The sequence below is a fragment of the Chroicocephalus ridibundus genome, chromosome 2 (assembly GCF_963924245.1).
Source record: "Chroicocephalus ridibundus chromosome 2, bChrRid1.1, whole genome shotgun sequence".
NCBI classification, from domain to species: Eukaryota; Metazoa; Chordata; class Aves; order Charadriiformes; family Laridae; genus Chroicocephalus; species Chroicocephalus ridibundus.
The window spans coordinates 56,278,068-56,291,846 of NC_086285.1; positions in this window are offsets into that span (position 1 = coordinate 56,278,068).

The window sequence follows — 13,779 nt, forward strand, 5'->3', positions numbered from 1 at the left end:
CAACCCTCTGCTGCTGAGGTCATGGGCAGACCCGCAGCAGAAACAGCCGTGGCAGCTTAAGATCTTGATTGCCCAAGAGCTGATTGATACCACCTTCTTACTTGCTTTCCCTTTTGAGTTGCATTCCCTCCTCACCAAAAAAAAAAAAATAAATGACCAGGCTAGTTTCAAATAGCCCATGACTGTGGGTTTAAGCGTATGGTAAGGCAACACAGCTGAGCACCTCTGAGAGCCTGCAGGTTTCAAAAGGGGCTTACTCCTGCCCCCATCTCTACTACCTTTGGTACTTTTTCCTGGCTGTTCAGTCCTTCACTCTCTCTTCTGGAAGTGTTCAAGGCCAGGCTGGATGAGGCTTTGAGCAGTCTGGTCTAGTGGGAGGTGTCCCTGCCCATGGCAGGGGGCTTGGAACTAGATGATCCTTAAGGTTCCTTCTAACCCAAACCATTCTGTGATTCTACCAGCTCTGATGCTCATCTAACTGCAAGGTAAATTGACCCAGCTCTTCAATCCAGGAAAAAACACCATGGGTCACAGGCTACCTGAGTTAGTTTTCCACTGAATTAGTAACTTGAATTTGGCTTACCATGCTACCAGAGAAGCATCACAGCCAAGACAAAACACAGGAAGAATAGGCCCAAACTGCTAGATGAGCTTCAGTATATTGTCTAACTACACATAAGGTGCTAGACCTACCACTGACACAACTGAGGTGTAAGTTCATATTTTTCGTGTGTGTTGACCTCCAACACAGGAGGAGGAAAACAGGCAGCTTGGGGCAATCAACTATTAAAATGCCCCAATTAGCTTCACCAGAGTTTGGTGCGCTCTGACCTTCTGATCATGCTAGGACGAAGCTAGTCTGTTTTATTCCACCTTTGCTACCAACTAAACACCAGCCCAAGTCAGCGATGCTGATGATATACAAGACTTGGTACCTGCGTTCCTGAGGCCGTGGCTGTGGTGTATTCAGTCATCAGAAACTTAGTTCTTGCTCTGCAGACAGGAGTCCTCAAAACAGAGGCTTGGTAAGTAAAAGAATTACATGTGAAGTACAAAGAGAATAGCCCAGGGAGGGGGGAGAAGGGGAAGGGAAAGTAAACATTTCAACCATTTGGCAGCCATTTTTTGAAACTGGTTTGCTTACAATGTGAGGACTTACAGGTTAGTAATGATAACTAGCAACCAGAGATACTAATAAGATACCTTGAATTAGTAGCACCTGTCTGAGTAGGGCAAATTGCAAAGCAATTGCAGATATTTGCCAGGCCACGCATTTACCTGACTGGTCATGACTACTTCACCTTTCCACACATATTTGCTTTGTGTATATTAAGTAAGTCACCAGTTCTTCCATTGAGACTATTTCTTTCTAGGTATGTGCCCCTACGACGCTTATTCAGCAATGCTGGAACACCACAGTGCAGTTCAGACCGCCTCTTAGTTCCAAGTAGCTAGTCCCGACCTAACCTGATTAAGCAGATATTCCTCTAATTAAACAAATCACCTTTGGTGTGATACAAAGCAAGAAAAAAATTGAAAGGATACGTACAAAAAAGCATACGCTATCTTTTTGATCTATTCTTATCCCTGACTAGGATATGCCATATGGTATATCTTATGCTTTATGTGTAGGGGTGACTGATAGTAAATTAATAATATATTTTATCAAAGAGAACATCTGAAGTCAAAAGGCAGACCTCTAACTATGGCGTCTTTCGGAAAGTGGAACACACTTGCTCCTTCACTATTCTCTTCAAAAGGAGCTGGTGGGGACTCAACATGCTTTTAAAATCAGTTGAAAGTAGGGGTCCTAAATGTGATTTAACTTTTTTTTAACATCTGCTCCCCTTATCATAAAGATTGGTGCCAGCTGAATATTCTAGGTGCTGTGGGCAACACCTTGAATAAACACGCGCCTGCTTGAAGTCATGGAAAATTTTACTACTGATTCTGAGGTGTCAGAATTTTGTCCAAAATGTCTATGCTCTGCACGGATACATTTCTACTTTTAGATTTGAAAAATGGGTAAGAAATCTTTGCCTAATACCTCCTCCTGCCCACACTGCGAAGTGCAGCAGCAGGGAGGCTAAGGAATTTACAGAGCTAGTGATTCTGTTGAAAAAGAAATATATTTTTCCTCTTAAGTTTGACTTTAAAGAGTGAGTGAAAATTTTGTTATGACTTTTTAAGCTATTGATAGGATGTATGACAAGGAATTATTATCACCGTACCCCTGAGAATCAGAGGACTTCGATTCTGTTATGGGCTCTGCCTGTGGTTGCAGCATCCCTTCTCTTTCAGGAATGTATAGTCTTGTGCAGTAGCTTCCAGAGACTGATGAAGCTCCTGAGCGTACGCGAAGGAGATTTCATCCACATGGAAGCATCGTACACCGTTAAGGCTGTAGTACAGCCCTAGTGTGGAAGTTGTTATATCAGGGGCTCCTATACAACACGCTGTCCTGTGGGGACTCCAAGCACTATTGCCGCCCTTGTCAGGCAGAGAAAGACAATAACTTGTGTGTGCTGGTACCACGTGGCTGCGGTCCTGACACAAGCCTCTAGGCAAATGGAAATACAGATAAATAATAGTGGACAGGCGACTTCTGAAAATGAAGGCTCACCCTTTTAGGGACAAGAAGCCTGTACAAATCAGGAGGTCAAGTCCTGTACAAATATTTAAAATCCTATTAGTATTTTGATGGTTAGGGATGTGATTGATTTTCGCTTTTATTTGGCCCCTTTCCATTAGCTTTTTAATCAAAATGAAATCTAATCACGGTCTGCTGACAGATGGTAACTTGTTAAGCCGTGGTTGTGTGATTGGGTTCATCGTTTGCCCATACCCCGTGCCAGAGCTAGTAGCCCTCATCTGTTCTCAAAAGCTTTATTATTGTAACTCAATTTGGCTCAGAAATCACTCCGGCCACTTCTTTACCCCTACTGTGAGACATTATCTTATTTCAGGTTAAGTTAATAACTGACCAACTAAATGTAAGACGCTCCTTAAGCCATTTAAGTTTTGCCTTGAAGGCTGGAAGATAAATGAGTTTAGAAGTAGTTTTGTTACACTGACACTAAGTAAATCGCTACACTTTTCTGTGTATATGAAGTTTAAGTACACTTGAAGAAATGTCAAGTTACAGTGGTTCAAAATCATATTGTCCTTCAGTCAAGCCACGGCAACAGGCTGAGTGCATGCTCCTGTAAAGTAAAACACAACAGCTTAAATCTCCCTTTGCTAGTTAACCTACAGATTCATCTGTTTCATTAAAATGTAAGCCACTACGTGTTACCTTGAAGTCAGGCTGACCTAAGACAGTCTCTGTGGTCAGTTGGCACGTATCCCCTGATATCTCAGGGGATAATCAGTTAAACCACTCACTATTTCAAAGTGGCTTCACATGCTAAGTGCATTAACCATTTCCATATTTTAACCACTTGAAGGTTTAAAGGCATTTCAATTTGAAAATTTCTCATAGCTCTAATAAGCTTGATTCTTTTGCAGTCTGCCTAAAAGCAGTGGAATTCACCTTTTGGAACAGATGCACAAATGGATGTGTCTTTGATGTGTTTAGAGCTACAAAAGTTTGATGTTTTCAATTAAAACAAGTGCTATTTACTTCTATACTTACGGGTAATAGAGCACTTTTGACTTTTACAAAGTGCGTGTTATTAAAGCACTTTGCTAATGTACAAAGGCACTTTCATAAAACAAGGAAGAAAAGAAGCAGTCCTCTTTCAAACTGTCTGTGGAAAATGAGATGAAAGTAGAAAAAAAACTTGTGAGAAAAGAGTTCTTTAACAGTAAGAGAGCTGTCTTCAACTGTTCCCATGTATGATTTCAGTCATCATCTTTATGCCTAGAAGCACTTTTATAAACATTTGTAACAATTTAAACATATTCTATCACTCAAAACTTTTCACACAAGGGCTCTTCACCCTAACCTTTTTGATGAGGCCAGAAAACACTTATCTTGCGGTTTCCAAGGTATTCCTAAAATAGTACAATGGAAAAATAATATGGTATTGTTAGTGTTCTGGAGTAACTATTACTGATTTATTACTTAATATCATTATTGAAACTGTATGTGGACCTCTTACTTCTGTGTATCTCAGTTTATTTATTTTCAGCAAATATTTCCTGTCTTACACTCTGGAATTGCAGTTTTCAGGAATTTAGATCCTGATTCAGCCAGGCATAGGATGAGTTTAAGTCTTTTCTGAAGCCGTTTTCCTCTTCTACATTTCTTCTTGTCCTCTCTTGAATTTAGTACTGACAACGACAGAGTTCCATCACTCAGAAATTCGCACAGTCAGATCTACAACCCATAACTATTTGGTATGATATGCCTAAAAACATTAACTATTAGGTTTGTGGTGGCTGAGCTGAAGGAAGGACTGGTGTGTTTTTCTCCAAACCTTTTCCTGTTAGGCCAAGAAAGGGTTTTGTGTTTCTTGTATTCCAAGAGTAGCTGAAAGGCTATTTTATTGAGGGGAAAAAAAATTATTTCCAACAAAATACCTCTCAAATTGTGAGTGTCTTTAAAATGGCAGAGGAAAAAATGTATTATTCTTCAGGTCATATAGCAATGTTTCCAGTAATGTGGCGTTTCTAATGGAGAAATCATCAGCAGAGATGTTGTTATTTTTCTGCAGACCTTTGTGCAAGATGCTTAAAACCTCTTCCATTTCAGTTTCAGAATAAGGCAAAAGGAAGGGCACCTTACCCACTATCTCTTCAATATATATATTGCTTCTCATCTCTAAGAAAGGAGTTTTAACCTGGGAATGATGATTACACTGCATTATGTTGCTTCTGCAGTGGTACCTTCAAAACCAAAAATGCCCCATCTTAGTTTTCGATTAAAAAGCAGCTTCTGATGGCTTCTTCTATACACTTTGTCCCATCCCTCCTTCTACTTCTAAATGATTTCTAGCTTTTCATTCTCTTCTGTTTTATTGTGTCATAATGATACATTTTCCGTCTCTCCTTATTGGTGTAAGTAGTCAAATAACTAGAAGAACCAGCTAGAACAGATGTTTAGTACAGAGTACGCAGAGAAGCCAATACAAAGGAGTTTGTCTTGTAGGAGAATCCAAAACCAAAGCATAGCTCTCGGTAGTCAGACTTCTGAGGCCAGAGTCAAAAACCACCTTTTGGGGAAAGGATGCATTTTTATGCTTCTATGTGTGCAATCATTTATTTATTTATTTATTTATTGTAGTGTAAAATGTCATCTCATAAAAGCATCAGCTGCAACCAGAGATGCTATTACAGGGTTTGTATTATTAGCATCCAAGAGTGCTGGGGGGTGAGGAAAAGGTGCAGGAGCAGCAGGGGACTGTTGCCGTAAACAGGATTTCACAGAGTCATGGGTCTTTCAGAGACATCTCCAGCTTACATTACTTCTAAAGTTAGCATTATTTCTCCATTCCAAATAATCAGAAATAAAACATCAGACAGTAAACGCTCCCCCAGTGACTAGCTGTGTTGTTTGGGTCTTTTCTTTCCCCCACTCGCCACCCCCCCCCACTACTTTGCAGAAAGAAAAGACACTAAAAGTTCCTTCTGTGAGTTGCCAAGGTGCTCCCAGCCCATTGTGCAGAATCATTGTCAGGTTAAATTAGGGAGTACAGACTCCATGAGTGTAAAAAAATCAATACTTGATGGAAGATTGCTCCCCGGAAAATCTGTTTTGATTCCAGGATTAATTCGCGACCAAAGGCTTCTGCAAAATGACATGCCATTAGTCAGAAAATGAACACATTCTACCCTTGAAATTGGATGGAAATATGTCAGGTGATTGACCTATTCATTCTCTTCGCTCTCTGGGCAGAGAGAGTAGGTGTGGTAGCTGTGAATTAGGCCCACGAACCAGGTCCATTTTCCAAGCAGGAGGAAAAAAAAAAAAGAGAAAAAAAAAGTCCGATGTGAATTGCAAGTATTCTCTAGGCCATTGTTGTAAAGCTATTGCAAATGCATTCCGTCAAGGTAAATGCATTTGTCTGGAAGGCCTGACTCTCTTGTGTTTTCTAAATCTCAGAATAAACCATACTAAAAATCTTAAAATAAAGCAGGGATTTTTTTTTCCCTTCTGCAAAAAAGGCTTGCAATATTAATGACAATGTAATTTGTTTGCTGTATATAAAGTAACATTCCACCCCCCCACCCCCACCCTCTTTGCTCACCAGTTTCTTCCACAAAAACTTCCAGGAGACAAACCCGGGGCTTGAGCTGCTCTGGCTGGTCTGTGTTTAGGCCACAGTCCCTGTCCCTGTGGCAGTCACAGTGGCCAGCCATGAGCTGTGCAAGCGGCCTCTGGGCTGGCTTCCTAGCGCTGTGCTTCCCTGCCTTGCAAGGTGCCAAACTCTAGGACAAAAGGGCATTTCAATCTTTGCGTTTATATATTCTGTGCCTGAACTATGTCTGCTTATACTGTCGAAACATGCTGAATATGTGGAACGGAAAGGTCATGACATGAGATGTTTGTATTTATTTATCTGGTGTGGAATTGCCAAGGTGAATGTAACCTCTTGGTAGATGGACTTTTCCAGTAGAGGAAGAAGTTACGGGTGGCAGCATTAGACCTTCTATCTGAAAAGTGGGGAGGCTCTGCGTCACTCACACTGACCTGACTGGAGTGCACTGAGGTGGGAGAGGTTGCTCCCAAATACGTTGATGAATGCAAAGTTGCTATGTAGACGTAGCTCTTTCAGAAAGAAGTCACCACCAGAGTTTTCTTTTTGTAACCTCTCTGCAGAACACTGCCAGCGGGTACACTATACTAGGAGTCAAGCGATCTGGAGCTTTGCTTAGAAAACTCATGGAAAAACATTTATTGAGAGAAAAATGTGTGGACGAGTAGAATGGAAGCAACAAACAACATCACCAAAAGGTATATTGGCACTGACTGAATACTCAACAGCAGCCTAATCCATCAAATTACTAAGTACTGACATATCAGGGGACGGATTCGCTAAAAATTGGACCCTCCTTTGGCTGTAAACCTCCTCCAAAAATAGCTCTAAAGTAACTTTGGAGAATTTTGGACTCGAAATTCTGCAGTTATTATCTTCCATTTTAATTGTGATACAGTATGCGTTGGCTTTCTCATAAAGATCCCACAATAAAGGCTGAACTTACAAAATGTTGTAATTTTTATGCCCATTTCTGATGATTCTTTCAAATTTTGAAAGTAACATATTGTGTAAAGAGTAAGGCATTGAAGGCGATGATCCATGTGTGATTACCCAGGTTGGAGTGTTAGTGTGTTGGTGGATTAATTCTTCTACATGAGGTAAAGCTAAGCTTTTCAACATGGCCATCGATACCTAAGGAGGGGGAAAAGCTGTTTCCTAGCAATACCACAGGAGTGGCTTGTGATGGTGACACTGGAGTGCCCAAGTAATCTTTGTTTCTCTGATGATTCCACGGACTAAGTGTCTTCCAAGAAAACCATTTAGAATTACAACACTGAGCTTAAATTCAGCAGGAGACATTTCTCTCCCCAGATTACAATGATCCTCACTGACAACCCACTGCAGCATTTCTATTATAAATGTGCACCAGACTAATATTGTAACCTTTTTGGTCAAACATAGAGGATCCTGTCGGGCAGGTTACACAGAATTAATAGTTATTTCTACTTGATGGGAACCCTGGAGATGTAAAACCATCAAAACAGAGTAATGTCCTGCGTTGGTATTACAGAGTAGGACCAGTTGTTCCCCTCAGAGTCCATATCCCAACCACACTAGCAGAGCCTTATCTTTAATCCAAAAGTCAGTGCAGACACTGCTTCATTTGAAGAAATAATCACTGTGAATAGAATTTGTCTCTTCTGCCCTTTTCTCATCTAAAATCAGGATGTCAAGTTTCCTTGTCCTGGAGAGATGGAAACCTCACAGAGAGGGAGTCATCCCACGCCAAGACAGGAAGGGTGAACTGTCCTCCAAAGTTCCCTTCCTCTTCCTATTAACTTCAAGAGGGATCTTACAAGATTAACTTGAACTGGATGCCTAAGTGCTAACATTAGATAAAATTAATCCCATTCTTCATGCCCACATCCACACATCTGCAGAAGAAATATAAAAATGAACATCTCTCAGAAGTACCAAGAGGGTTCCCTAATTAAAGCCAGTGTGCTGTTCTCAGTGGCAAAACTCTCACTGATTTCAGTGGAAACAGGAGCGACCCATGAAGCATTTTGAGCTCAGTAGATGCTAAATGTGATGCAGGTTAAAAATCCCTTGGAGGCAATTTGATTTCGATAGAAAGAGAAGCAGCAGGCTTAACCAGCAGCAAAACAGGTCAGACTAGATGTTAAGGGAAAAAAACTTTCTCAGCACAAAGCAGGTGGGCAGCTGTGCTTAGGAGCCTACCAAAGCAATCAGGAATTATTTAAATGTATATTACTCTGTTTTGAAATAGGAACTTAATTTTCATCGTTCTGTAGCAGTTTTGATGTTCTCGCCTTCATTTCTGCAGGGGTTAATCTAGAAATTTACCATGGTGGAACATGTGCAGGCATGGAAGGTGTGTGAGAGGTTTCCAAGTTTCAGTAGCACAAGATCTCAGATGTTATGAAGGTATAAAAACTTTTGGGCTGCAACTACATTGTGGGTGCACATTTCCAGGCATCTGCTTATCATTGAATTCATACTCCAGGCTTTCAATTACTCTGCTTTCCTTTACTCTAAAGCCATTTCTTCTTTCTCACTCATTTCCATCTCTCAGTTTGCTCATCTATATTTCTGAGCTTCTCTCCCATTTTGTATTTTGGACTGTTTGGGCATCTAGTCTCAACTCTAAGGACCACTGCTACAGGCTGATAACCAACTAGTCTTCATGAACTGTTATGTGAATAAAAGGTTGCAGGAATGAAGGGCTTTGCCTAAAAATTTTCAAGTTCTGTTGAACTATTTATCAGTGGAAAAAAAAAAAATTTGAAACTAATGACCTAAGATTTATATGTTGTTTTTTTTTATGAGAGGGACACCATGACTAGGTTGTATAGATATAAAAGGGGAAAAAAAGACTGGCATAGGCAGTCCTGTGTGCGCTTGTGTACATCTCCTGTGGTGATATGCCAGTAGAGCAGCTCCTGCCATTTTCAATAGTTGTTAGCCAAGCTTCACCTTAATGGATATAGAGCCTAAGATAAATTGGCAAATTATTCTAAGAGTGTTGGAGCTTGTCCTTCAAAAAACAAACAAACAAAAAAAAATTGCACCCAAGAGCATTGAAAAATATGTTAAAATGATGAGTCTAAAATGGCCTTGATTGATTATTTAATTAATATAGCAAATTCTGTAAATAAAGTCCTTGACCACGGAGGTCTCCTAGACCTAAAATATTGAAGTACGTACTCTGAAGAACTCTGCACTACCTCATTTTCCTGTACACCCTAAATATTGGTGAAGGTTTCTGGCCCATCGTTCTGTCATTCCTATGCATTGCAACAGCTCTATACTCACAAGTGTGGTCAGCAACCCACATTTTGTGATGTACCGATTCAAAGAAACACTGCAGTGCTTCCAATGTGAACACCTTTTCTTCCTATTCTCATCTGGATCCCTCATCTCTTCTGTAACACAGGAATAACCTTCCCCTAGGATAACTCCTGTCGGTGTCACAGATTCAGTAACCGCTTACATTCAGTCCAGAATCCAAATTCATCTCCACTAGGCACCACAAGCAGCCCTTCCTTCTTCCTCCACCCATAACTGCAGGCTATGTATCTCACTAGTGCCTGGTTATGAACCCTTGAGCTCAATGGGCATCTGCGTCTGAATATGTGACGTTTACAAAGATCTGCTGGACATTTGAAATTTAGGAAAAAAAAATAAAAAATTAAACTTTCCTGATGAATGTGCCTAAAATAAGGAGGTAAACTTGGAGTGAGCCTGAAATCTAGGTATCATTTTATTAAAATGCTATTAAAGATGCAGACATTTCTTTCAAAAGACTGAAAATAGACCTTGGAGCCAGTGATTAGCAGACGAGCAAAAATCCTCTAAAGCCAGAAAATTGACTGTACGGTACAATCAAGTTTCTTTGTGAAGTTACAAATGCTTTCTTAGAAAAATCCCTATAAATTAGTGACTCTAAAAGAAAATCTAAAGGAGGGTGAACTCTTGGCATAGCTTCCAATCACAGTTTGCACATATAGTTCATAACAGTTAATGACATTTTTCTTCTCTTCAATTTCACATAAAAAGATAAAAAGGAAAACTGCGAGAATTTGTCTATAGCATGATGACTGTGGTCAATATCTTGCTATTTGCTCTGTCAATGCCATCAAAATATTGTTTAATAATTTAGAAGCAACCATGTAATTTTCTTCCCCACTAGTAGCAAATTAGGCACTTACTAAATAATTGACAAAAATACTTAATTCTAGGGATGCCTTGAGGAACATACTATTAGCTGACAGTTTTTAAAACTTTTCCTTGCAGTAGGGATTATATTTTAAAATTATTTTCATGCCAATTCTTACCAGCATAGGAAACCGTACAGCTTGATACTTCAACCTTCTCATTTTCAATAACTAACCACCTTGTCTCAGAAAAATCGAGGTGGAATCATGCAGAGGGTTCATGAAAAGTTAGATATATGAGGGGAAGAGTTCACATAGGCAGGGGTATACACTTTCAGGCTCCATATCATAATTTATTACGATTGCATGCCTATTTCTATAAAGATATTGCAAAAGTTAGAATATCAAGGAGAAATGTCAACAATTTAAAAGAAATAGAAATACAGTTTTACAAGCAGCTTGAAAAAGACAGTTTTAAATAATGCAGCAAACGATACCCTTAAAAATCTGTGTAAGAAAATCATGCCCATAGTTCATGCAGTTGCCTTCTCAGACAAAGAAGCTGAAATGCTGATATCAAAAATGCATTAAAAACACCTGTAATGTGGAAATGTAAGTTACACATTCTCACAAAACCAAAGGAGGAATTCCATTGAGAACTGATGTCTGATGATGAAGTGACAGCGGTACACGTGGGATTCTTCTTTCAGGAAGGAAAAATACAACATTTAGCTGAATTCAGCTATGTCCCTGCTTCTGATACTTCCCTGCGCCAATGCATCTGAGGGATAATCACCTCCTTTGCTTGAGGATTATTTTGGGTGACTATGCATTCCAAGCGAGCAGAGCCAGGAGATTTGTATGCCACTGTCCACTTGCACCGAAGGTTTTTTCTAGGCAGTTCAGTGAAAATACTTGTGTAGATGAGCTAGGTAGAATTGCTCAGCAGTAGGAGGCTTGGATGTTATGTTGGAAGAATGTTTGATATTTTGCCCTCACTTATTTTTGCAAAGACCCCTAGGAATAGAACCAGAGTAGATCCTACGAGCATGTTAACCAAGATCTCGATAATTTTTCTTTAGGGGAACAGAGGTTGATGAAGTATTTACCATATGGGCTCCTAGAACAAATAATTATGAACTGTAACCGAACTATTCACTTGCAGATTATTCATTTTCATTCTCATCGTTCCATATCTTCTGTTTCACTTTGTTTTACACATGTAGAATCATTGTTTTTCCTGGTCAAAGAACCTGTTTTACCAGTAGCTGGTCAGTAGATGACAGATTAATGACATCTTGAAGTCTTTAGCTTTAGCAAGGTCCTTTAGGCAACTTGCTCCCTAAAATTTGGTACCCAGGTGCCTTTGAGGATTTTGGGTTTGTACATTATTTGTCCTAGTAATTATTTCTAAGAAATCTCTGAAAACAGCTGGTTATCTACTCTGCAGAGACACTAATAGGGAATTCAGAGAATTGCTCAGGGGATGAAAGAAAGAGGAAAAGAGCAAGAATCCAGCTCCTTCCTGCCCTCAGGTTCACCAGATTTTTATTTTTTTTTTCCAGTGTGATGCAGTTGATTTTAATTCCACAGTAATGAAATTACTTTTCTACCCGTGCCACAGAGATCAGAGTCCTGCCCTAATGCTGTATGAAACCCATGTAACCTATGAGGCTCTGTTGTTGAAAGCTTGGATACTTGTATTTCTGCTGTTCATGGCTTTAGCTGTTCTGACCAATTGCCACAAAAGTGAAGGTGTGTGTTAGCTGTTACTTTGGTTTTTTTTTAAGAAGAAAGAAATTCCCTGTGCTTAAAAACGTTAGTATCTAAGTGGTACAAATTACAAGCCTTGCCATTCACACCTTACTGAGGTAATGAAGTGGAACAGGGGTAAGTTGCCATCTGCTGCTGTTTGGCTGTAGACAGTTTTCTGCAAGACTAAGTTAACTGGTCAGCAGCACATCTGTTTTTCCTGTGATCTGTGATGCCTGTAATTGCCCACTGCAAAAATATAAAAGCATTATTTTAAGATGAAAATTGAGAATTTGCAGCAGATTGGTGGAGGCATTGAAAGCCGGCAGGGCGCCTCTGAGACGGCAATTCCCAGAGCTTTCTTACATTCCACCCCTGGCTGGTATCTTGGAGGAACTGAGTGTCTGTGTTTCAGTAAGACATTGCAGTCTCTACCTTGTAGGCTGGAGAAAGAAAATTTGTAGTGATTGTACAGGTTCACAGGGATAGGACAGAGACAGTATTTCTTTGTGTTTTTCAAATAGGCTAATAAAACTGCTAACGTTTGTCACAGCAGAGTTCAGCTTTAGTAGATGGCTAATAGCAACTCATTATCATAAAACACTTTTAGAAAGTAGACAGAAGTATTACTAAGATTTAGAAATAAGCAGAGTCAGAAGTAATTTTTCATCTGCTTTTAATGCTTTTTTAAAAAAATAAAGAAGACTCAACCTTATTAATAAGGCATGTTTTCATGTAATGGTTCAAGTGCCATCCGTGATGTAGATCTGTGAAAAATCCTGTGGTTACAATAGGGTATCCAATTTGATTTGAAATTGGGGTTGGGGGAGGGGAGGGCGGATGACGTTGGGGGGGTGTTTGGTTTTCTTTGTTTTGCCAATGTAGGTTCTAGGGGAAAAAAAGAAAAGATATGAAAATGGGAGTTTCAAAGTAGTGAATTTGTAGGGTTTTATGAGATCCTCCTGGAGGGGGAAGGTATTACCTTTCACACTTACAGACTTCTTTGTTCCAAAGATAAGAAATAAGCTTTCTTTTTAAAGGCAAAATACACTTCTAATAATCTCAGGCAATGGCCTGATTTTGAGCAGTTAGAGTTGAATCCATGAGAAAATTCATCCACATTAACAACAGAAATTTGCCCTTGTCATCTACATATGCTATGCACCCACCTTTAGCAACAAAAAAGCTGGACAAAAGCTGAGAATGAATGATTCCAGTATGACTGTTCTTAAAGAAAACATCACAGATAAACAAAATACTTGGTCTTAGTCATTGCAAAAAGTATCTGCTGTATTATACAGCTGCCTGTGACCAAACTACCTATCTCAGACAAAGACATAGGCAATATTTGTCTTATTCACTATAACAACTGAGAACCCAGTAAGTTTAAAAACAGAAATAACTATAATGATTCCCTTAGATGCGTTTCCTGTAGGAAAGAAACATGGGTAGCATATAGATCCGACTTTTACGTATATGCATGAAACTTGCTAAAGGAAGTTAAAGCGAAGACGTTAAACCATAGTCATTTTTATGTCTGCTTTAGAGAAGTTTTCACAGGACAGATCCAGCTGAGGTGTAAATTTCCTCTCTTATAACTGGTGGAAATCACAAGTGACAGATCACTGTCAATCTGGGAAGCAGTGGATCTGCGAGGAGGCCTTGCTTGGGAGGCAAGTACGAGGAAGTAAAGCATGTGCTAAATA